General features: G+C 47.0%; 8 non-coding genes and 1 pseudogene across 8 annotated transcripts; all 9 read left to right on the top strand.

The window, feature by feature from the left end:
• The first annotated feature begins 3,657 nt into the window (after positions 1-3,657).
• On the top strand, positions 3,658-3,845 carry LOC142719179 (U2 spliceosomal RNA). The gene has a single exon (XR_012872633.1). It is a non-coding gene; the product is annotated as a U2 spliceosomal RNA (small nuclear RNA).
• A 1,290-nt stretch (positions 3,846-5,135) lies between these two features.
• Positions 5,136-5,230, top strand: LOC142719202 (U2 spliceosomal RNA; annotated as a pseudogene).
• Positions 5,231-6,049: 819 nt separating this feature from the next.
• On the top strand, positions 6,050-6,236 carry LOC142719180 (U2 spliceosomal RNA). Its single transcript, XR_012872634.1, has one exon. It is a non-coding gene; the product is annotated as a U2 spliceosomal RNA (small nuclear RNA).
• Positions 6,237-12,560: 6,324 nt separating this feature from the next.
• On the top strand, positions 12,561-12,755 carry LOC142719199 (U2 spliceosomal RNA). Its single transcript, XR_012872650.1, has one exon. It is a non-coding gene; the product is annotated as a U2 spliceosomal RNA (small nuclear RNA).
• A 1,290-nt stretch (positions 12,756-14,045) lies between these two features.
• LOC142719167 (U2 spliceosomal RNA) lies at positions 14,046-14,236 on the top strand. The gene has a single exon (XR_012872622.1). It is a non-coding gene; the product is annotated as a U2 spliceosomal RNA (small nuclear RNA).
• A 1,290-nt stretch (positions 14,237-15,526) lies between these two features.
• Positions 15,527-15,717, top strand: LOC142719166 (U2 spliceosomal RNA). The gene has a single exon (XR_012872621.1). It is a non-coding gene; the product is annotated as a U2 spliceosomal RNA (small nuclear RNA).
• A 1,290-nt stretch (positions 15,718-17,007) lies between these two features.
• LOC142719164 (U2 spliceosomal RNA) lies at positions 17,008-17,198 on the top strand. The gene has a single exon (XR_012872620.1). It is a non-coding gene; the product is annotated as a U2 spliceosomal RNA (small nuclear RNA).
• A 1,290-nt stretch (positions 17,199-18,488) lies between these two features.
• Positions 18,489-18,679, top strand: LOC142719163 (U2 spliceosomal RNA). Its single transcript, XR_012872619.1, has one exon. It is a non-coding gene; the product is annotated as a U2 spliceosomal RNA (small nuclear RNA).
• A 1,290-nt stretch (positions 18,680-19,969) lies between these two features.
• LOC142719162 (U2 spliceosomal RNA) lies at positions 19,970-20,160 on the top strand. Its single transcript, XR_012872618.1, has one exon. It is a non-coding gene; the product is annotated as a U2 spliceosomal RNA (small nuclear RNA).
• Positions 20,161-21,223: the final 1,063 nt, after the last annotated feature.

Here is a 21,223-nt window from a genome sequence, read left to right as displayed (position 1 = left end):
CAATGTGAGGAGTGTTAGAGATAGGACTAGATGTCAGATGGTGCTAACTTTTCTTTCCAAGCAGTCGAGTGATGTATTTATGCTGCAGGAATGTACTCTCCCCTCTTCCAGGTCATACCATCATCTGGCCAGGCAGTGGACCCATGGCCCGTCCTACTGGTCTGGTGGGGGCGACTGTAAGTCTGCAGGGGTTGCCATCCTGATTAGGGGAAGCGTATTTACTGTTGACTCTGTCCAGGAGCTCGCCTGCGGCCGCTTGTTGGTCGTAGACGGTTCCTGGGCAGGAGAGCCGATTAGGCTCATCAACGTGTACGCTCCCCCTATGAAGGCTGAGCGCCTGGAACTATTCCAGACCCTGCGGACCCAGCTCGCCACCACTAGGGCAGTGGTGATGGCCGGGGACTTCAACTGCCCCATCGAAGAGGATGGACGAAGTTCCGGCACTTCAAACAAACTGGATGTCAGTTCCAAACTGCTTATCGAGATGGTAGCCGAAGCATCCTTGCAGGACGTTGTGGGCTCCATGGGGATCGGCTCTGTGAACTATTCATGGAGCCGACCCGATGGCTCACTTCGTTCTCGGATTGACTTTGTGTTCACCTCCCGGGCAGTCAAGCAGCATGGGCACTCCATGGTCCCCTGCTTCTTCTCTGACCACAGGGCCATTCTCTTCCAGGGTGCCATCGGCCACGGTTTTCCTCCCGGCCCTGGCTCCTGGAAGCTGAATTGTGCCCTGCTGGAAAGAGAGGAGGTACTGGCGGAACTTAGAGACGCCTATATTGTTTGGAGGAATGATAAAGTTTTCTTTGACAAAACCTGTGACTGGTGGGAATATGTTAAAGTTGAATTTCGTTGTTTCTTTCAGGCAAAAAGTCGCCAACAGGCGTGTGAGAGGAAGAGAGACTTCAGAGAGATGCAGCGTCAGCTGCGATCCCTGCAAGACCTCCTTCAATGCGGCTGGGACGTCAGGAAGGAGCTGGAGGAAGCCAAAAAGGGCCTGAAAAGGCACTTTGAGGAGGAATCCAAGCGAATTGTCTTTCGTTCCAAGGTGGAGAACCTGGAGAAGGGTGAGAAATGTAACTCGTTCTTTTTCAGGAAACTCCATGCCGGCCACACGCCCCTGAAGGAACTCCGAGATGAGACCGGAAACATGCATTCTGGGAAGAAGGAGGTGATGGGAGTCGTCACAGACTACTACCGAAGCCTCTACTCCCGGAAAACCACTGACCCCGAAGCCGCCGATAAATTCCTGTCAGGTATCACTAATCATCTTGATCCTGCAGGTACGGAGGCTATGGATGTACCCCTGACGGTGGAGGAACTGCTCTCTGCCGCTAAATCCTTCAGACCCGGCAGGACCCCGGGCAGTGATGGTCTCCCAGCAGAGCTCTATGTAGCGCTGGGGGACTTGATCTGTCCGGACCTGCTGGAGCTCTATGAGGAGATGGTGGTGGAGGGTAGAATGCCACCGTCCTTGAGAGAAGGCATGATCACGATCTTGTATAAGCGGAAGGGGGAGAGATGTGACCTGAAAAACTGGCGTCCCATCTCTCTCCTGAACGTGGACTACAAGATCCTCGCCAAAGTATTGACCAACAGACTGAAGGTTGTCATCGGACAGATCATCGGATCGGACCAAACCTGCGGCATTCCTGGCCGTAGGGTGGCCAACAGTCTTGCCCTGGTGAGGGACACGGTGCATTACATGCAAAGCCGCCGTACACACGCGGCCCTGGTCAGTCTGGATCAGGAGAAGGCTTTTGACCGGGTCTCTCACGAATTCATGGGTAAGGCTCTGCGTAGGCTGCGGCTTGGCAGGTTGTTCTGTTTGTATGTTAACCTGATGTATTGCGACATTTACAGCTCGGTGCTGGTGAACGGCTGGAAGACTGACCCCTTTCCTGTATCGTCGGGGGTTAGACAAGGCTGTCCTCTTTCACCTCTCCTTTTTGTTTGTGTTATAGAGCTCTTCGCAGAGGCTATCCGGCAGAATGGAGAGATCAGAGGGATCACCGCACCAGGTCCAGGACACTTCGAGGTCAAATGCTCGCTGTACATGGACGACGTGACCGTCTTCTGCACTGACCAGAGTTCGGTGACTGCACTCGTCCAGACCTGCGAGGAGTTCGGACGCGCTTCAGGGGCAAAAGTCAACTGCGGGAAGTCGGAAGCCATGCTCTTCGGAAAGTGGTACCTGCCTTCTCCTGCCTCCTTCCCGTTTACTATCAAGCCGGACTTCATCAAAATTCTGGGAGTCTGGTTCGGTAAGGAAGGTGCAGCCCTAAAGTCGTGGGAAGAACGCTTGGCCAAAGTCAACCAAAGGATCGGACTGTGGAGCCTCAGACAACTCACTATTGAGGGCAAAGCAATGGTCCTGCGTAACGAAGTCTTGCCTGTGCTACAATACACTGCACAGGCATGGCCCCCTCTTGCCACCGTCTCGAGGGCCATTACCAGGACTGTGTTTCGCTTCATCTGGGGCTCGAAAATGGACAGAGTAAAGCGGACTGTTATGTACAAGGAGCCCCGCAAAGGTGGGAAGGGTATACCCGACATTCCCACTCTGCTGCGGATCGCTTTTGTATGTGACTGTGTTCGTAGGACTCTGAGGACAGCAAACGGCTCTGCGGGCAAGGCCATGTCCCGCTACTTCCTCCTTCCCCTCTGGCGAGGTTTTGGCTGGGACAAGTGGGACAGCTCCTTCCCTTACAACTGGCACGCTCCCTGGTTCTACGGAGATGTCGTCCGGTTTGTGAGGGAGCATCAACTGGAGGGTCTTAAGCCCGACTTGTGGAAACCTAAGACGATCCACAAGCACATCAGAGCAAGGGACTCACTGGAGTCTGTTCCAGGGCTTCATGCCGACACGTTGGAGACTGTTTGGACTAACGTGTCATCTGGCAGGTTGACCAACGGGCACAAGGACATTTCATGGATGGCCATCCAGGGAGGACTGCCTCTTAGGTCATTCATGCATGCCCGCAACCTGTGCAAGACCCGGTACTGCCCCAGGTGCCCCTTCACGGAGGAAACATCTTTGCACATTTTCTGGCAGTGCCCCTTTGCACAGGGTCTGTTGAAAGCCTTGGAACATGAACTCAAGGACTCAGTACCCAGGAACAGACTGTCGTACCGCTCGGTACTTTATGGACTATTTCCTGGGAATACCACGGATGGAGCAATCCAGGAAGCCTGGCGCCTTATGAACTGCTTTAAGGACGCTATATGGTTTGCCAGGAACCGTCTGATTTTGCGGAGAGAGAGTGTGTCCGTCCAGGACTGCCGCAGGCTGATCCACAGCCTGCTCAGAGACTATTCCACCTGGGACAGCCCGGACGTCGATGAGGAAGAGGACTGATACTCCCCTTCCCCCCACTCTCCCTTCTTGTGTGTTGTCTTTCAATAAAGCTTCGGGCCTGTGATTTCCCCCTTTCCTATCCCCTCCTACCCACTCCCCTATCCCATCACTTGTCTGTAATGCTTTGTTGTTTGGCGTTAGTGAATGCAAGAATGTTAGTGTAGCATGTGGTGTAATGTATAGCATAGGCTAGCCTGTACTGTGTATTATACTGTCATGTTATGTTTGACGACTGTTATTATTTATTATTTACTGCTTCATGGCTTGCGCTGCGTCGCAGTAATGTTTGTATGATGACGATTGATTGTCAATAAAGCAATTTTCAATCAAAAAATCTGTTCTTATCAGTTTAATATCTGATACGTCCCCTATCTGGGGACCATATATTAAATGGATTTTTAGAACAGGGAGATGGAAATAGAGCTTGCTCTGTCCACTCCACGCATTGACCTGGTATTGCAGTATTTCCAGGACCGGTGCACCCTTCCCTTATGTGTTGACTAAAATCAGATTCCAAAAGTGTTTTTTCTCTTTGCCATTGTTTCTGTCTTTCTGAAGGGATCTCCCCTTTTAATCCCATTATTTCAACACCTGTTGGACAATGCATTTGTACAGTCATGTGTGATAATGAGCTCATTTATTAAATGCAATTAATGAATACATTGCCACCTCTTGTTGTGTGTGTGTGTGTGTGTGTGTGTGTGTCTTCTGTGTTTCTGTGTTTCCGGCATTTCACATTGGAACAGCTCATTCACCTTCCTTGTCTTCTCTCCGCCCTCCCTCCCTCCCTCCTAGGTAAGTTAAAGAGCTGCACCTGAGCCAGCCACTGATTGATGCAGCACCACAGTCAAATAGTGGAGTGGAGTGGAGTAGGGGAACAGCAAACAGCCATTAAAGCAGCCAGCCGCCTACCCGCCACAATGGACCTACCTGTGTACACTAGGTGGATGTGATGGAATGTACTGTCGTCCCTACATTTCAAGAAGAAGTAAGAATTGCAGTTGCAACAAACCCTTGCTTGCCTACAAAGAGAGCAGCAATTTGGATTTGTTACTATGTTACCTGGAAGAATAACAAACTGTGCAAGGATGGAGGTTGTAGGAGCAAAGAGAAGTTGTCTGTAAAGTTGGTGGATGCCTATTTTCCATTTTGCAGTCCCTTGTCTCCCTCTTGTGGCCTCCTGGAGGCAAATAAATGTGCAAAAAAAAGACAGCCTGGCGGCCGGCTGTTGCAGTGTTGCCCTCTCAGGCAACACTGAGTGACTGACTGAGCCTCACAGTCTTATATAAAGTTCAGACGGAACTTTGCACGTGTCATAGTGGAGCCCTCAGGATTCCAGAGCCAGCTTTCTGACATCATAATGGGGCCTGCCTCAGAGATAAAAGCCTGGGCCCAGGCAGTGTTGTTCAGTGCTGCTCAGCAGGCAGCACAGGACTGGATTAAAGCTGATACAAGGTGTGAAGGAACAAGGGGTGGCTGTGGGCATGCACTTGCTGCCGCTGCCAGTGTTTATCTGCATGGCAGGAGGGCATTTGGGCGTTGCCAGGAAGGCGTTTTTATGTAGATTCCTCCTCTTTCAGCACTGCATTGTGGTGCAAGCAAAAGAAGCAAATCCTGTCTGGCTTCCTCTCCGGCCTTTATTCACCTCCCGCTTAGTAGCTGTAAATGTGTGTGAGCCTGCAGGGCCCCATGGAATTGCCTAGGAGTAGGCTGAATCGCTGCAAGGGGTGAACAGCAGTATGGGACAGGCTCGGGCAAGGCAAGGGCCGCTCGGGTTATCGCTTCTCGGCCTTTTGGCTAAGATCAAGTGTAGTATCTGTTCTTGTGGAAACCTAAGACGATCCACAAGCACATCAGAGCAAAGGACTCACTGGAGTCTGTTCCAGGGCTTCATGCCGACACGTTGGAGACTGTTTGGACTAACGTGTCATCTGGCAGGTTGACCAACGGGCACAAGGACATTTCATGGATGGCCATCCAGGGAGGACTGCCTCTTAGGTCATTCATGCATGCCCGCAACCTGTGCAAGACCCGGTACTGCCCCAGGTGCCCCTTCACGGAGGAAACATCTTTGCACATTTTCTGGCAGTGCCCCTTTGCACAGGGTCTGTTGAAAGCCTTGGAACATGAACTCAAGGACTCAGTACCCAGGAACAGACTGTCGTACCGCTCGGTACTTTATGGACTATTTCCTGGGAATACCACGGATGGAGCAATCCAGGAAGCCTGGCGCCTTATGAACTGCTTTAAGGACGCTATATGGTTCGCCAGGAACCGTCTGATTTTGCGGAGAGAGAGTGTGTCCGTCCAGGACTGCCGCAGGCTGATCCACAGCCTGCTCAGAGACTATTCCACCTGGGACAGCCCGGACGTCGATGAGGAAGAGGACTGATACTCCCCTTCCCCCCACTCTCCCTTCTTGTGTGTTGTCTTTCAATAAAGCTTCGGGCCTGTGATTTCCCCCTTCCCTATCCCCTCCTACCCACTCCCCTATCCCATCACTTGTCTGTAATGCTTTGTTGTTTGGCTTTAGTGAATGCAAGAATGTTAGTGTAGCATGTGGTGTAATGTATAGCATAGGCTAGCCTGTACTGTGTATTATACTGTCATGTTATGTTTGACGACTGTTATTATTTATTATTTGCTGCTTCATGGCTTGCGCTGCGTCGCAGTAATGTTTGTATGATGACGATTGATTGTCAATAAAGCAATTTTCAATCAAAAATCTGTTCTTATCAGTTTAATATCTGATACGTCCCCTATCTGGGGACCATATATTAAATGGATTTTTAGAACAGGGAGATGGAAATAGAGCTTGCTCTGTCCACTCCACGCATTGACCTGGTATTGCAGTATTTCCAGGACCGGTGCACCCTTCCCTTATGTGTTGACTAAAATCAGATTCCAAAAGTGTTTTTTCTCTTTGCCATTGTTTCTGTCTTTCTGAAGGGATCTCCCCTTTTAATCCCATTATTTCAACACCTGTTGGACAATGCATTTGTACAGTCATGTGTGATAATGAGCTCATTTATTAAATGCAATTAATGAATACATTGCCACCTCTTGTTGTGTGTGTGTGTGTGTGTGTGTGTGTGTCTTCTGTGTTTCTGTGTTTCCGGCATTTCACATTGGAACAGCTCATTCACCTTCCTTGTCTTCTCTCCGCCCTCCCTCCCTCCCTCCTAGGTAAGTTAAAGAGCTGCACCTGAGCCAGCCACTGATTGATGCAGCACCACAGTCAAATAGTGGAGTGGAGTGGAGTAGGGGAACAGCAAACAGCCATTAAAGCAGCCAGCCGCCTACCCGCCACAATGGACCTACCTGTGTACACTAGGTGGATGTGATGGAATGTACTGTCGTCCCTACATTTCAAGAAGAAGTAAGAATTGCAGTTGCAACAAACCCTTGCTTGCCTACAAAGAGAGCAGCAATTTGGATTTGTTACTATGTTACCTGGAAGAATAACAAACTGTGCAAGGATGGAGGTTGTAGGAGCAAAGAGAAGTTGTCTGTAAAGTTGGTGGATGCCTATTTTCCATTTTGCAGTCCCTTGTCTCCCTCTTGTGGCCTCCTGGAGGCAAATAAATGTGCAAAAAAAAGACAGCCTGGCGGCCGGCTGTTGCAGTGTTGCCCTCTCAGGCAACACTGAGTGACTGACTGAGCCTCACAGTCTTATATAAAGTTCAGACGGAACTTTGCACGTGTCATAGTGGAGCCCTCAGGATTCCAGAGCCAGCTTTCTGACATCATAATGGGGCCTGCCTCAGAGATAAAAGCCTGGGCCCAGGCAGTGTTGTTCAGTGCTGCTCAGCAGGCAGCACAGGACTGGATTAAAGCTGATACAAGGTGTGAAGGAACAAGGGGTGGCTGTGGGCATGCACTTGCTGCCGCTGCCAGTGTTTATCTGCATGGCAGGAGGGCATTTGGGCGTTGCCAGGAAGGCGTTTTTATGTAGATTCCTCCTCTTTCAGCACTGCATTGTGGTGCAAGCAAAAGAAGCAAATCCTGTCTGGCTTCCTCTCCGGCCTTTATTCACCTCCCGCTTAGTAGCTGTAAATGTGTGTGAGCCTGCAGGGCCCCATGGAATTGCCTAGGAGTAGGCTGAATCGCTGCAAGGGGTGAACAGCAGTATGGGACAGGCTCGGGCAAGGCAAGGGCCGCTCGGGTTATCGCTTCTCGGCCTTTTGGCTCAGATCAGGTTTATTGCCTGGTCTGGGCCGGGGGTTCGGTCTTTCGTGGAGTCCTCTCCGACGTTTTTGGGAGCGATCACCGTGCCGTTGGGCATTCCATATCAAGATGGCAGCTGTGCGGAATACTATTCGTTTTGTGGTAAATGAGCAGAGGAGAGACGAAGTGGATACTGGGCACATCATTGAGAACATCCTTCTGGACCTGGCTGGAGTTAAGTTGGTAGAGGTATTCTGTATCCAAGCTTTCAGTAATATTGCTACGTATGACGTATCCTTTTTTGAGGCCGCCTACTGTCTAAATGTTTTTCAGTTGCTCAAGGAGAAACACATGCATGAGGCTTTAACATCTATTGAAGTGCAACCTCTTTTTTCAGCAGTGGAGAAATGTATCACAATCCACATGTATAACCCATTTCTGGATAGAAGGCTGGTTAGGGCCTTTTTAGCTCACTACTGTACCCATGTTAGAGGTGGTGTGGAGCAGAAGAATCTATGGGGAGTTTTCAATGGTGATATCAAGTACTGGGTCAGGCTGAAACCTGACTCCAGCTGTATTGGAGGAGTGATGAATCCTCCTGCTAATTTTTCAATTGGTGGTAATAAGGGATATCTTTACTACCAAGATATGCCATGCTTTTGTAGATCATGTTTTTCCTACGGGCATACCAAAGATGCATGCAAAGGCAAGGTATGCAGGAATTGTAAAGAAACAGGACATGAGGCTAGTGCATGTATTTCCCCATCCAGGTGTGACATTTGTGGTTTGCCTGGTCATACCTGTAGAAAATGCCCAAAGGTGTTTCCCTTCTTAGGGCAAGAGAGAAGGACATGGGGCAGACAGGTGAGAACAACAGGTTCCCTTGCTGCCTCTTCTGATGTAATTTCAGAGCCTGCTGGCAGTGTTTCTGTGGCTGCTTCTCAGGACCCTGGGAAAGCTGGATTTGGAGAGGTTCTAACCTCACATACTGATAGCATGGAGTTGGGTGTGGTCCCTCCTGCAGAGCCAACTGTTGATGAGACACCTGTGGTTATACCTATGGAAGGTGAAGACACAGCGCCACCTAGTGGGTGTGCATACCCTGATAATGGTGCAAGTATGCAAATTTTGTCTTTCTCTAGCCCAGAGTCAAAAACGGAAGACTCAGCTAAAGTGGAGTGGTCAATATCGGAGGAGGACGAGAAGGAGGCCAGGATGCCTAGTGCCACTAGTGCGGAAATTTTCCACAAAGTTGTCTCAAAAAGGGGGAAGTCTGGAAAGGCGGTGAAGAGACTGAAGATAGGTTTGTTGGAAGATTCTGCTCATGCAAATCCTTTCTCATTGCTGGACAGTGACTCTAGTTGTAGCCCTAAGTCATCTGAGGTGGCCTCAGAAGTACCCAGCTCTCCTGGGGAAGGTTTCCTCAGTGAAGCCAATGTGGCGAATCTGGAAAGAGCTATGTATTTCCCTGGGACGTGATATGTTCTGGTTTTCTCATGGCTTTCTTTTCCACTAACCATACTATGCCCGCATGTCTTTGAGATTAAAGATTGTCTCTCAAAATGTACGGGTGTTCTCCTCTGCTCACAAGCGTGCTGCAGTCCTGGACTTTTTGGCCTCTAAGGGCAGTGACATTGTTTGCGTACAAGAATGTGGTTTATCAAAAATGCCTAGGAAAGAAGAATGGAAGTTTGGGGAAGCAATTTGGTCCTTTTCTTCCACAAATAGGAATGATGGAATTGGTATTCTCTTCAAAAATAATGAGTTTGTCATCAAACAGACTCAAATCATTCAGGAAGGAAGATGTGTCTGTGTGTTACTATCCTATAAGGGATGGCAGTTTAGGCTTATCAATATCTATGGCCATGCTGTGAAAACTGATAGGTTGGCACTTTTTGATAGTTTAAAATTTTTTCTACATGGTAAAGTTCCTGTTATTATTGTCGGTGATATTAACTGTATCCTGGAGAAGCAGGCCCGAGCTGGATCCACAGAGTCTAATGTGGACGCTACCGGAAGTTTGTGGAATAAAATTTTGCAGGACTTTGCTTTGCAGGACGCTGTCACCAGGAAACCAGGTCCATTTACTTACCATGCCGATGACGGAAGAACGGATTCTCGTCTGGACTTTTTCTTTTTTTCTACTTCAGCAATGAAATGTGTCGATTATGCGCAGGAGAGAGTGTGGTTTTCAGATCACGAGTGTTTGTTGGGGGTTTTTGTTATAAATAATTTCTTTTATGGTAGAGGGGTATGGAAGATGAATGTCAGTTTTCTGAGTGATGAAAGGGTAAAAACTAGGTTTGGGAAAAAATATGGGTTTTGGGTTAGGAAGAAAAGTTCTTTCTCTAATGTGTGTGAATGGTGGGTATGGGTGAAAAAAAAGATTGGTGGGTTTTTTAGACAGATAGGATATAGAAGAGCGAGAAGGAAAAGATTGCAATATTCACGCTTTAATATGCGGATGACGTTCCTTCATCAATGTAAAAATTTGGGTATGGATGTAAGACACGATTTAGAAAAAACAAAAAAAGATATTAAGGAGTGGTTCCGAGAGAAAGGGAAAGAAATAATATTTAGGTCTAAGGTGGAGGTTAGAGATAATCACGAGAAGTGCACTAGATTTTTCTTTAAAAAAATGTGTGGTGGGAAAAGTGGTATGAATGTGTTATTGGATAAGGATGATAAAGAGGTGTTTGGTAAGGATGTGATTGATGTGGTGTCTGATTTTTATAAACAACTGTATGATGTGAAGAAGTGTGATCTGGGTGACGATGATGAGTTTTTGGATATTGTGTGTAATTTTGTTCCTGAAAGTGAATGTGAGCTTTTGCTTGGTGAGATTATGGATGGTGAAGTAAAGGATGTGGTGGGAAGTATGGCCAAAAATAAGTCTCCAGGGATCGATGGAATACCAGCTGATTTCTATGGGAAATATTGGGATATAATTGGGAAGGATGTTATTGATGTTATGAGAGTGTTGTTTTCTGGGACGAATATGTGTGATGTGATGAAGAAGGGTATGGTAGTTCTGTTGCATAAAAAAGGAGATAAGAGACGGTTAGAAAACTGGCGACCAATTACTTTGCTGAATACGGATTATAAAATTTTTGCCAAGCTGATTGCGAATCGTATGAGAGATGTGATTGGGTGTGTAATTGATGAGGATCAGGTATGTGCGGTACCGAAAAGGAAATTGCATGAGAACGTGGCGTTGGTGCGGGACATGCTTGAGGATTGTAAGGGTCGGAATAAGAAGGTGATTGTGTGTGCGTTAGATTTTGAGAAAGCGTTTGATCGTGTGGCGCATGTGTTTTTGTTCAAAGTGTTAGAGAGAATGGGTTTTCCGGTTCAGTTTGTGAGTTTGTTGAAGAAATTATACGCGAATGCAAAGAGTTGTGTGCAGGTGAATGGGTTTTTTTCAGAATCATTTAGTATTATGTCTGGTGTGCGACAGGGTTGTCCGTTGTCTCCCATCCTTTTTATTTGTGCGATTGAACCATTGTTGCAAATGATTAGAAATGATAAGGTTGTGAAAGGTTTGGTGGTGCCCGGGTGTGATGGACAGCGTGTGAAAGCTTTGGGATATATGGATGATATTTGTGTATTGTGTGATTCAGTGTATGATATGTCCAGAGTGAAGTTGATTGTAAATATGTTTTGTATTGCGTCTGCTTTTAAAATAAATTGGGGTAAGAGCAAATTTAAAATTTTTTTCAGTAATGAGCGAGTGTGTGATTCTGATATGGAACAGGTGAATGGTGTGAAAATTTTGGGTATTGTGTTTGATGATGAGCTGAAAGGGAAAGAAAGTTGGGATGAGTTAGGTGGTAGGATTGTGCGAAAGTTGGAAATGTGGAGAATGAGGGATCTTTCTTTTTCGGGGAAGGTTTTAATTGTCAAAAGTATTATTCTACCTATGATTTTATATGTTGCTCTGGTTTTTCCTCCTGCTGTTGCTATGTTAAAAAAAGTGAATAGAGTTTTGTTCCTTTTTCTATGGGGGAGCGGGATTGAGAAGGCAAGGAGAGAAATTCTAATGAAAAGCAGACGTAATGGAGGCCTTGATTTCCCAAATTTGGAGATTTTCATTGGAATTAATTGTGTACGTTTTTTTGTAGAGCTTTTATTTAAGGAATCCAAGGCCTCCAGAATGTCTAAGTATCTAGCTGGAACGGTGATTCAGCGTCTAAGTTGGGAAAAACGAAATTTATGTAAACCAATTGCTTTCCAGTGCACGGGGTGGTATTTGTATGTAGAAAAATTTATCAAAAAGTTCCAGCTAGAGGATGTAAGAATGGAGAGATTTTTGAGAGAAAAGAATGTTGTGAGAAGTATGTGTATGAATAATGTGATGTGTTCTGTAAATGGTTTGAATTCGATGGAGTCTAAGTCTGTGTGGAAGAAGATTGTTACGTATGATGTGTCAAATAAGCAGAAAGATTTGTTATGGATGTCGGTACATGGAGTGTTGCCTGTAAGGAGTGTTCAGAAAAGAAGAGGTTTGGTTGCGTCTGAAAGGTGTCCGAGAGAAGGTTGTGGGGATGATGAGGATGTGAGTCATGTGTTTTGGTCGTGTAAGCATGCAAAGGATGTTTGGAAAAAGTTGAGTGGGTTGTGTGAAGAATTGACTGGTTTGAAGGTTTTGACGTATGAAATTGTCTTGTTTGGTTTGTGTAGTTTGGGTAGTGAAAAGGATAGAGTGTTGTGGATTTTTCTGACTTGTGTGAAAGAAGTATTGTGGAATACGAGGAATTTGAATGTGTATAAAAGAGAAGTATTTGAGATGGAGGATGTGGTTAGTATGGTATTGGCTAAATTGTATTTTTATTATAAATGGGATCTAGAAAGAGGTATGGATGCGGAAGGGATATGGCGAATCTTAAAATGGAGGTATTTAGTTTGAGGAATTTTGTTTGATTTATCTTGTATTTGATGGAAAAATAAAATAATGAACCAGAGTGATGAGATTTTTTGAAAAATAGAGAGGTGGTTTGAACAACTACAGTTCTCGGTTTTATTCAAAAAAACCTGAATGGTTTAATAAAAAAAAAAAAAAAAAAAAAAAAAAAAAAAATCTGTTCTTATCAGTTTAATATCTGATACGTCCCCTATCTGGGGACCATATATTAAATGGATTTTTAGAACAGGGAGATGGAAATAGAGCTTGCTCTGTCCACTCCACGCATTGACCTGGTATTGCAGTATTTCCAGGACCGGTGCACCCTTCCCTTATGTGTTGACTAAAATCAGATTCCAAAAGTGTTTTTTCTCTTTGCCATTGTTTCTGTCTTTCTGAAGGGATCTCCCCTTTTAATCCCATTATTTCAACACCTGTTGGACAATGCATTTGTACAGTCATGTGTGATAATGAGCTCATTTATTAAATGCAATTAATGAATACATTGCCACCTCTTGTTGTGTGTGTGTGTGTGTGTGTGTGTGTGTCTTCTGTGTTTCTGTGTTTCCGGCATTTCACATTGGAACAGCTCATTCACCTTCCTTGTCTTCTCTCCGCCCTCCCTCCCTCCCTCCTAGGTAAGTTAAAGAGCTGCACCTGAGCCAGCCACTGATTGATGCAGCACCACAGTCAAATAGTGGAGTGGAGTGGAGTAGGGGAACAGCAAACAGCCATTAAAGCAGCCAGCCGCCTACCCGCCACAATGGACCTACCTGTGTACACTAGGTGGATGTGATGGAATGTACTGTCGTCCCTACATTTCAAGAAGAAGTAAGAATTGCAGTTGCAACAAACCCTTGCTTGCCTACAAAGAGAGCAGCAATTTGGATTTGTTACTATGTTACCTGGAAGAATAACAAACTGTGCAAGGATGGAGGTTGTAGGAGCAAAGAGAAGTTGTCTGTAAAGTTGGTGGATGCCTATTTTCCATTTTGCAGTCCCTTGTCTCCCTCTTGTGGCCTCCTGGAGGCAAATAAATGTGCAAAAAAAAGACAGCCTGGCGGCCGGCTGTTGCAGTGTTGCCCTCTCAGGCAACACTGAGTGACTGACTGAGCCTCACAGTCTTATATAAAGTTCAGACGGAACTTTGCACGTGTCATAGTGGAGCCCTCAGGATTCCAGAGCCAGCTTTCTGACATCATAATGGGGCCTGCCTCAGAGATAAAAGCCTGGGCCCAGGCAGTGTTGTTCAGTGCTGCTCAGCAGGCAGCACAGGACTGGATTAAAGCTGATACAAGGTGTGAAGGAACAAGGGGTGGCTGTGGGCATGCACTTGCTGCCGCTGCCAGTGTTTATCTGCATGGCAGGAGGGCATTTGGGCGTTGCCAGGAAGGCGTTTTTATGTAGATTCCTCCTCTTTCAGCACTGCATTGTGGTGCAAGCAAAAGAAGCAAATCCTGTCTGGCTTCCTCTCCGGCCTTTATTCACCTCCCGCTTAGTAGCTGTAAATGTGTGTGAGCCTGCAGGGCCCCATGGAATTGCCTAGGAGTAGGCTGAATCGCTGCAAGGGGTGAACAGCAGTATGGGACAGGCTCGGGCAAGGCAAGGGCCGCTCGGGTTATCGCTTCTCGGCCTTTTGGCTAAGATCAAGTGTAGTATCTGTTCTTATCAGTTTAATATCTGATACGTCCCCTATCTGGGGACCATATATTAAATGGATTTTTAGAACAGGGAGATGGAAATAGAGCTTGCTCTGTCCACTCCACGCATTGACCTGGTATTGCAGTATTTCCAGGACCGGTGCACCCTTCCCTTATGTGTTGACTAAAATCAGATTCCAAAAGTGTTTTTTCTCTTTGCCATTGTTTCTGTCTTTCTGAAGGGATCTCCCCTTTTAATCCCATTATTTCAACACCTGTTGGACAATGCATTTGTACAGTCATGTGTGATAATGAGCTCATTTATTAAATGCAATTAATGAATACATTGCCACCTCTTGTTGTGTGTGTGTGTGTGTGTGTGTGTGTGTCTTCTGTGTTTCTGTGTTTCCGGCATTTCACATTGGAACAGCTCATTCACCTTCCTTGTCTTCTCTCCGCCCTCCCTCCCTCCCTCCTAGGTAAGTTAAAGAGCTGCACCTGAGCCAGCCACTGATTGATGCAGCACCACAGTCAAATAGTGGAGTGGAGTGGAGTAGGGGAACAGCAAACAGCCATTAAAGCAGCCAGCCGCCTACCCGCCACAATGGACCTACCTGTGTACACTAGGTGGATGTGATGGAATGTACTGTCGTCCCTACATTTCAAGAAGAAGTAAGAATTGCAGTTGCAACAAACCCTTGCTTGCCTACAAAGAGAGCAGCAATTTGGATTTGTTACTATGTTACCTGGAAGAATAACAAACTGTGCAAGGATGGAGGTTGTAGGAGCAAAGAGAAGTTGTCTGTAAAGTTGGTGGATGCCTATTTTCCATTTTGCAGTCCCTTGTCTCCCTCTTGTGGCCTCCTGGAGGCAAATAAATGTGCAAAAAAAAGACAGCCTGGCGGCCGGCTGTTGCAGTGTTGCCCTCTCAGGCAACACTGAGTGACTGACTGAGCCTCACAGTCTTATATAAAGTTCAGACGGAACTTTGCACGTGTCATAGTGGAGCCCTCAGGATTCCAGAGCCAGCTTTCTGACATCATAATGGGGCCTGCCTCAGAGATAAAAGCCTGGGCCCAGGCAGTGTTGTTCAGTGCTGCTCAGCAGGCAGCACAGGACTGGATTAAAGCTGATACAAGGTGTGAAGGAACAAGGGGTGGCTGTGGGCATGCACTTGCTGCCGCTGCCAGTGTTTATCTGCATGGCAGGAGGGCATTTGGGCGTTGCCAGGAAGGCGTTTTTATGTAGATTCCTCCTCTTTCAGCACTGCATTGTGGTGCAAGCAAAAGAAGCAAATCCTGTCTGGCTTCCTCTCCGGCCTTTATTCACCTCCCGCTTAGTAGCTGTAAATGTGTGTGAGCCTGCAGGGCCCCATGGAATTGCCTAGGAGTAGGCTGAATCGCTGCAAGGGGTGAACAGCAGTATGGGACAGGCTCGGGCAAGGCAAGGGCCGCTCGGGTTATCGCTTCTCGGCCTTTTGGCTAAGATCAAGTGTAGTATCTGTTCTTATCAGTTTAATATCTGATACGTCCCCTATCTGGGGACCATATATTAAATGGATTTTTAGAACAGGGAGATGGAAATAGAGCTTGCTCTGTCCACTCCACGCATTGACCTGGTATTGCAGTATTTCCAGGACCGGTGCACCCTTCCCTTATGTGTTGACTAAAATCAGATTCCAAAAGTGTTTTTTCTCTTTGCCATTGTTTCTGTCTTTCTGAAGGGATCTCCCCTTTTAATCCCATTATTTCAACACCTGTTGGACAATGCATTTGTACAGTCATGTGTGATAATGAGCTCATTTATTAAATGCAATTAATGAATACATTGCCACCTCTTGTTGTGTGTGTGTGTGTGTGTGTGTGTGTGTCTTCTGTGTTTCTGTGTTTCCGGCATTTCACATTGGAACAGCTCATTCACCTTCCTTGTCTTCTCTCCGCCCTCCCTCCCTCCCTCCTAGGTAAGTTAAAGAGCTGCACCTGAGCCAGCCACTGATTGATGCAGCACCACAGTCAAATAGTGGAGTGGAGTGGAGTAGGGGAACAGCAAACAGCCATTAAAGCAGCCAGCCGCCTACCCGCCACAATGGACCTACCTGTGTACACTAGGTGGATGTGATGGAATGTACTGTCGTCCCTACATTTCAAGAAGAAGTAAGAATTGCAGTTGCAACAAACCCTTGCTTGCCTACAAAGAGAGCAGCAATTTGGATTTGTTACTATGTTACCTGGAAGAATAACAAACTGTGCAAGGATGGAGGTTGTAGGAGCAAAGAGAAGTTGTCTGTAAAGTTGGTGGATGCCTATTTTCCATTTTGCAGTCCCTTGTCTCCCTCTTGTGGCCTCCTGGAGGCAAATAAATGTGCAAAAAAAAGACAGCCTGGCGGCCGGCTGTTGCAGTGTTGCCCTCTCAGGCAACACTGAGTGACTGACTGAGCCTCACAGTCTTATATAAAGTTCAGACGGAACTTTGCACGTGTCATAGTGGAGCCCTCAGGATTCCAGAGCCAGCTTTCTGACATCATAATGGGGCCTGCCTCAGAGATAAAAGCCTGGGCCCAGGCAGTGTTGTTCAGTGCTGCTCAGCAGGCAGCACAGGACTGGATTAAAGCTGATACAAGGTGTGAAGGAACAAGGGGTGGCTGTGGGCATGCACTTGCTGCCGCTGCCAGTGTTTATCTGCATGGCAGGAGGGCATTTGGGCGTTGCCAGGAAGGCGTTTTTATGTAGATTCCTCCTCTTTCAGCACTGCATTGTGGTGCAAGCAAAAGAAGCAAATCCTGTCTGGCTTCCTCTCCGGCCTTTATTCACCTCCCGCTTAGTAGCTGTAAATGTGTGTGAGCCTGCAGGGCCCCATGGAATTGCCTAGGAGTAGGCTGAATCGCTGCAAGGGGTGAACAGCAGTATGGGACAGGCTCGGGCAAGGCAAGGGCCGCTCGGGTTATCGCTTCTCGGCCTTTTGGCTAAGATCAAGTGTAGTATCTGTTCTTATCAGTTTAATATCTGATACGTCCCCTATCTGGGGACCATATATTAAATGGATTTTTAGAACAGGGAGATGGAAATAGAGCTTGCTCTGTCCACTCCACGCATTGACCTGGTATTGCAGTATTTCCAGGACCGGTGCACCCTTCCCTTATGTGTTGACTAAAATCAGATTCCAAAAGTGTTTTTTCTCTTTGCCATTGTTTCTGTCTTTCTGAAGGGATCTCCCCTTTTAATCCCATTATTTCAACACCTGTTGGACAATGCATTTGTACAGTCATGTGTGATAATGAGCTCATTTATTAAATGCAATTAATGAATACATTGCCACCTCTTGTTGTGTGTGTGTGTGTGTGTGTGTGTGTGTCTTCTGTGTTTCTGTGTTTCCGGCATTTCACATTGGAACAGCTCATTCACCTTCCTTGTCTTCTCTCCGCCCTCCCTCCCTCCCTCCTAGGTAAGTTAAAGAGCTGCACCTGAGCCAGCCACTGATTGATGCAGCACCACAGTCAAATAGTGGAGTGGAGTGGAGTAGGGGAACAGCAAACAGCCATTAAAGCAGCCAGCCGCCTACCCGCCACAATGGACCTACCTGTGTACACTAGGTGGATGTGATGGAATGTACTGTCGTCCCTACATTTCAAGAAGAAGTAAGAATTGCAGTTGCAACAAACCCTTGCTTGCCTACAAAGAGAGCAGCAATTTGGATTTGTTACTATGTTACCTGGAAGAATAACAAACTGTGCAAGGATGGAGGTTGTAGGAGCAAAGAGAAGTTGTCTGTAAAGTTGGTGGATGCCTATTTTCCATTTTGCAGTCCCTTGTCTCCCTCTTGTGGCCTCCTGGAGGCAAATAAATGTGCAAAAAAAAGACAGCCTGGCGGCCGGCTGTTGCAGTGTTGCCCTCTCAGGCAACACTGAGTGACTGACTGAGCCTCACAGTCTTATATAAAGTTCAGACGGAACTTTGCACGTGTCATAGTGGAGCCCTCAGGATTCCAGAGCCAGCTTTCTGACATCATAATGGGGCCTGCCTCAGAGATAAAAGCCTGGGCCCAGGCAGTGTTGTTCAGTGCTGCTCAGCAGGCAGCACAGGACTGGATTAAAGCTGATACAAGGTGTGAAGGAACAAGGGGTGGCTGTGGGCATGCACTTGCTGCCGCTGCCAGTGTTTATCTGCATGGCAGGAGGGCATTTGGGCGTTGCCAGGAAGGCGTTTTTATGTAGATTCCTCCTCTTTCAGCACTGCATTGTGGTGCAAGCAAAAGAAGCAAATCCTGTCTGGCTTCCTCTCCGGCCTTTATTCACCTCCCGCTTAGTAGCTGTAAATGTGTGTGAGCCTGCAGGGCCCCATGGAATTGCCTAGGAGTAGGCTGAATCGCTGCAAGGGGTGAACAGCAGTATGGGACAGGCTCGGGCAAGGCAAGGGCCGCTCGGGTTATCGCTTCTCGGCCTTTTGGCTAAGATCAAGTGTAGTATCTGTTCTTATCAGTTTAATATCTGATACGTCCCCTATCTGGGGACCATATATTAAATGGATTTTTAGAACAGGGAGATGGAAATAGAGCTTGCTCTGTCCACTCCACGCATTGACCTGGTATTGCAGTATTTCCAGGACCGGTGCACCCTTCCCTTATGTGTTGACTAAAATCAGATTCCAAAAGTGTTTTTTCTCTTTGCCATTGTTTCTGTCTTTCTGAAGGGATCTCCCCTTTTAATCCCATTATTTCAACACCTGTTGGACAATGCATTTGTACAGTCATGTGTGATAATGAGCTCATTTATTAAATGCAATTAATGAATACATTGCCACCTCTTGTTGTGTGTGTGTGTGTGTGTGTGTGTGTGTCTTCTGTGTTTCTGTGTTTCCGGCATTTCACATTGGAACAGCTCATTCACCTTCCTTGTCTTCTCTCCGCCCTCCCTCCCTCCCTCCTAGGTAAGTTAAAGAGCTGCACCTGAGCCAGCCACTGATTGATGCAGCACCACAGTCAAATAGTGGAGTGGAGTGGAGTAGGGGAACAGCAAACAGCCATTAAAGCAGCCAGCCGCCTACCCGCCACAATGGACCTACCTGTGTACACTAGGTGGATGTGATGGAATGTACTGTCGTCCCTACATTTCAAGAAGAAGTAAGAATTGCAGTTGCAACAAACCCTTGCTTGCCTACAAAGAGAGCAGCAATTTGGATTTGTTACTATGTTACCTGGAAGAATAACAAACTGTGCAAGGATGGAGGTTGTAGGAGCAAAGAGAAGTTGTCTGTAAAGTTGGTGGATGCCTATTTTCCATTTTGCAGTCCCTTGTCTCCCTCTTGTGGCCTCCTGGAGGCAAATAAATGTGCAAAAAAAAGACAGCCTGGCGGCCGGCTGTTGCAGTGTTGCCCTCTCAGGCAACACTGAGTGACTGACTGAGCCTCACAGTCTTATATAAAGTTCAGACGGAACTTTGCACGTGTCATAGTGGAGCCCTCAGGATTCCAGAGCCAGCTTTCTGACATCATAATGGGGCCTGCCTCAGAGATAAAAGCCTGGGCCCAGGCAGTGTTGTTCAGTGCTGCTCAGCAGGCAGCACAGGACTGGATTAAAGCTGATACAAGGTGTGAAGGAACAAGGGGTGGCTGTGGGCATGCACTTGCTGCCGCTGCCAGTGTTTATCTGCATGGCAGGAGGGCATTTGGGCGTTGCCAGGAAGGCGTTTTTATGTAGATTCCTCCTCTTTCAGCACTGCATTGTGGTGCAAGCAAAAGAAGCAAATCCTGTCTGGCTTCCTCTCCGGCCTTTATTCACCTCCCGCTTAGTAGCTGTAAATGTGTGTGAGCCTGCAGGGCCCCATGGAATTGCCTAGGAGTAGGCTGAATCGCTGCAAGGGGTGAACAGCAGTATGGGACAGGCTCGGGCAAGGCAAGGGCCGCTCGGGTTATCGCTTCTCGGCCTTTTGGCTAAGATCAAGTGTAGTATCTGTTCTTATCAGTTTAATATCTGATACGTCCCCTATCTGGGGACCATATATTAAATGGATTTTTAGAACAGGGAGATGGAAATAGAGCTTGCTCTGTCCACTCCACGCATTGACCTGGTATTGCAGTATTTCCAGGACCGGTGCACCCTTCCCTTATGTGTTGACTAAAATCAGATTCCAAAAGTGTTTTTTCTCTTTGCCATTGTTTCTGTCTTTCTGAAGGGATCTCCCCTTTTAATCCCATTATTTCAACACCTGTTGGACAATGCATTTGTACAGTCATGTGTGATAATGAGCTCATTTATTAAATGCAATTAATGAATACATTGCCACCTCTTGTTGTGTGTGTGTGTGTGTGTGTGTGTGTGTCTTCTGTGTTTCTGTGTTTCCGGCATTTCACATTGGAACAGCTCATTCACCTTCCTTGTCTTCTCTCCGCCCTCCCTCCCTCCCTCCTAGGTAAGTTAAAGAGCTGCACCTGAGCCAGCCACTGATTGATGCAGCACCACAGTCAAATAGTGGAGTGGAGTGGAGTAGGGGAACAGCAAACAGCCATTAAAGCAGCCAGCCGCCTACCCGCCACAATGGACCTACCTGTGTACACTAGGTGGATGTGATGGAATGTACTGTCGTCCCTACATTTCAAGAAGAAGTAAGAATTGCAGTTGCAACAAACCCTTGCTTGCCTACAAAGAGAGCAGCAATTTGGATTTGTTACTATGTTACCTGGAAGAATAACAAACTGTGCAAGGATGGAGGTTGTAGGAGCAAAGAGAAGTTGTCTGTAAAGTTGGTGGATGCCTATTTTCCATTTTGCAGTCCCTTGTCTCCCTCTTGTGGCCTCCTGGAGGCAAATAAATGTGCAAAAAAAAGACAGCCTGGCGGCCGGCTGTTGCAGTGTTGCCCTCTCAGGCAACACTGAGTGACTGACTGAGCCTCACAGTCTTATATAAAGTTCAGACGGAACTTTGCACGTGTCATAGTGGAGCCCTCAGGATTCCAGAGCCAGCTTTCTGACATCATAATGGGGCCTGCCTCAGAGATAAAAGCCTGGGCCCAGGCAGTGTTGTTCAGTGCTGCTCAGCAGGCAGCACAGGACTGGATTAAAGCTGATACAAGGTGTGAAGGAACAAGGGGTGGCTGTGGGCATGCACTTGCTGCCGCTGCCAGTGTTTATCTGCATGGCAGGAGGGCATTTGGGCGTTGCCAGGAAG

The sequence above is a fragment of the Rhinoderma darwinii genome, unplaced genomic scaffold, assembly GCF_050947455.1.
Source record: "Rhinoderma darwinii isolate aRhiDar2 unplaced genomic scaffold, aRhiDar2.hap1 Scaffold_471, whole genome shotgun sequence".
Taxonomy (NCBI): domain Eukaryota; kingdom Metazoa; phylum Chordata; class Amphibia; order Anura; family Rhinodermatidae; genus Rhinoderma; species Rhinoderma darwinii.
This window is presented reverse-complemented; position numbering and strand designations above follow the sequence as displayed.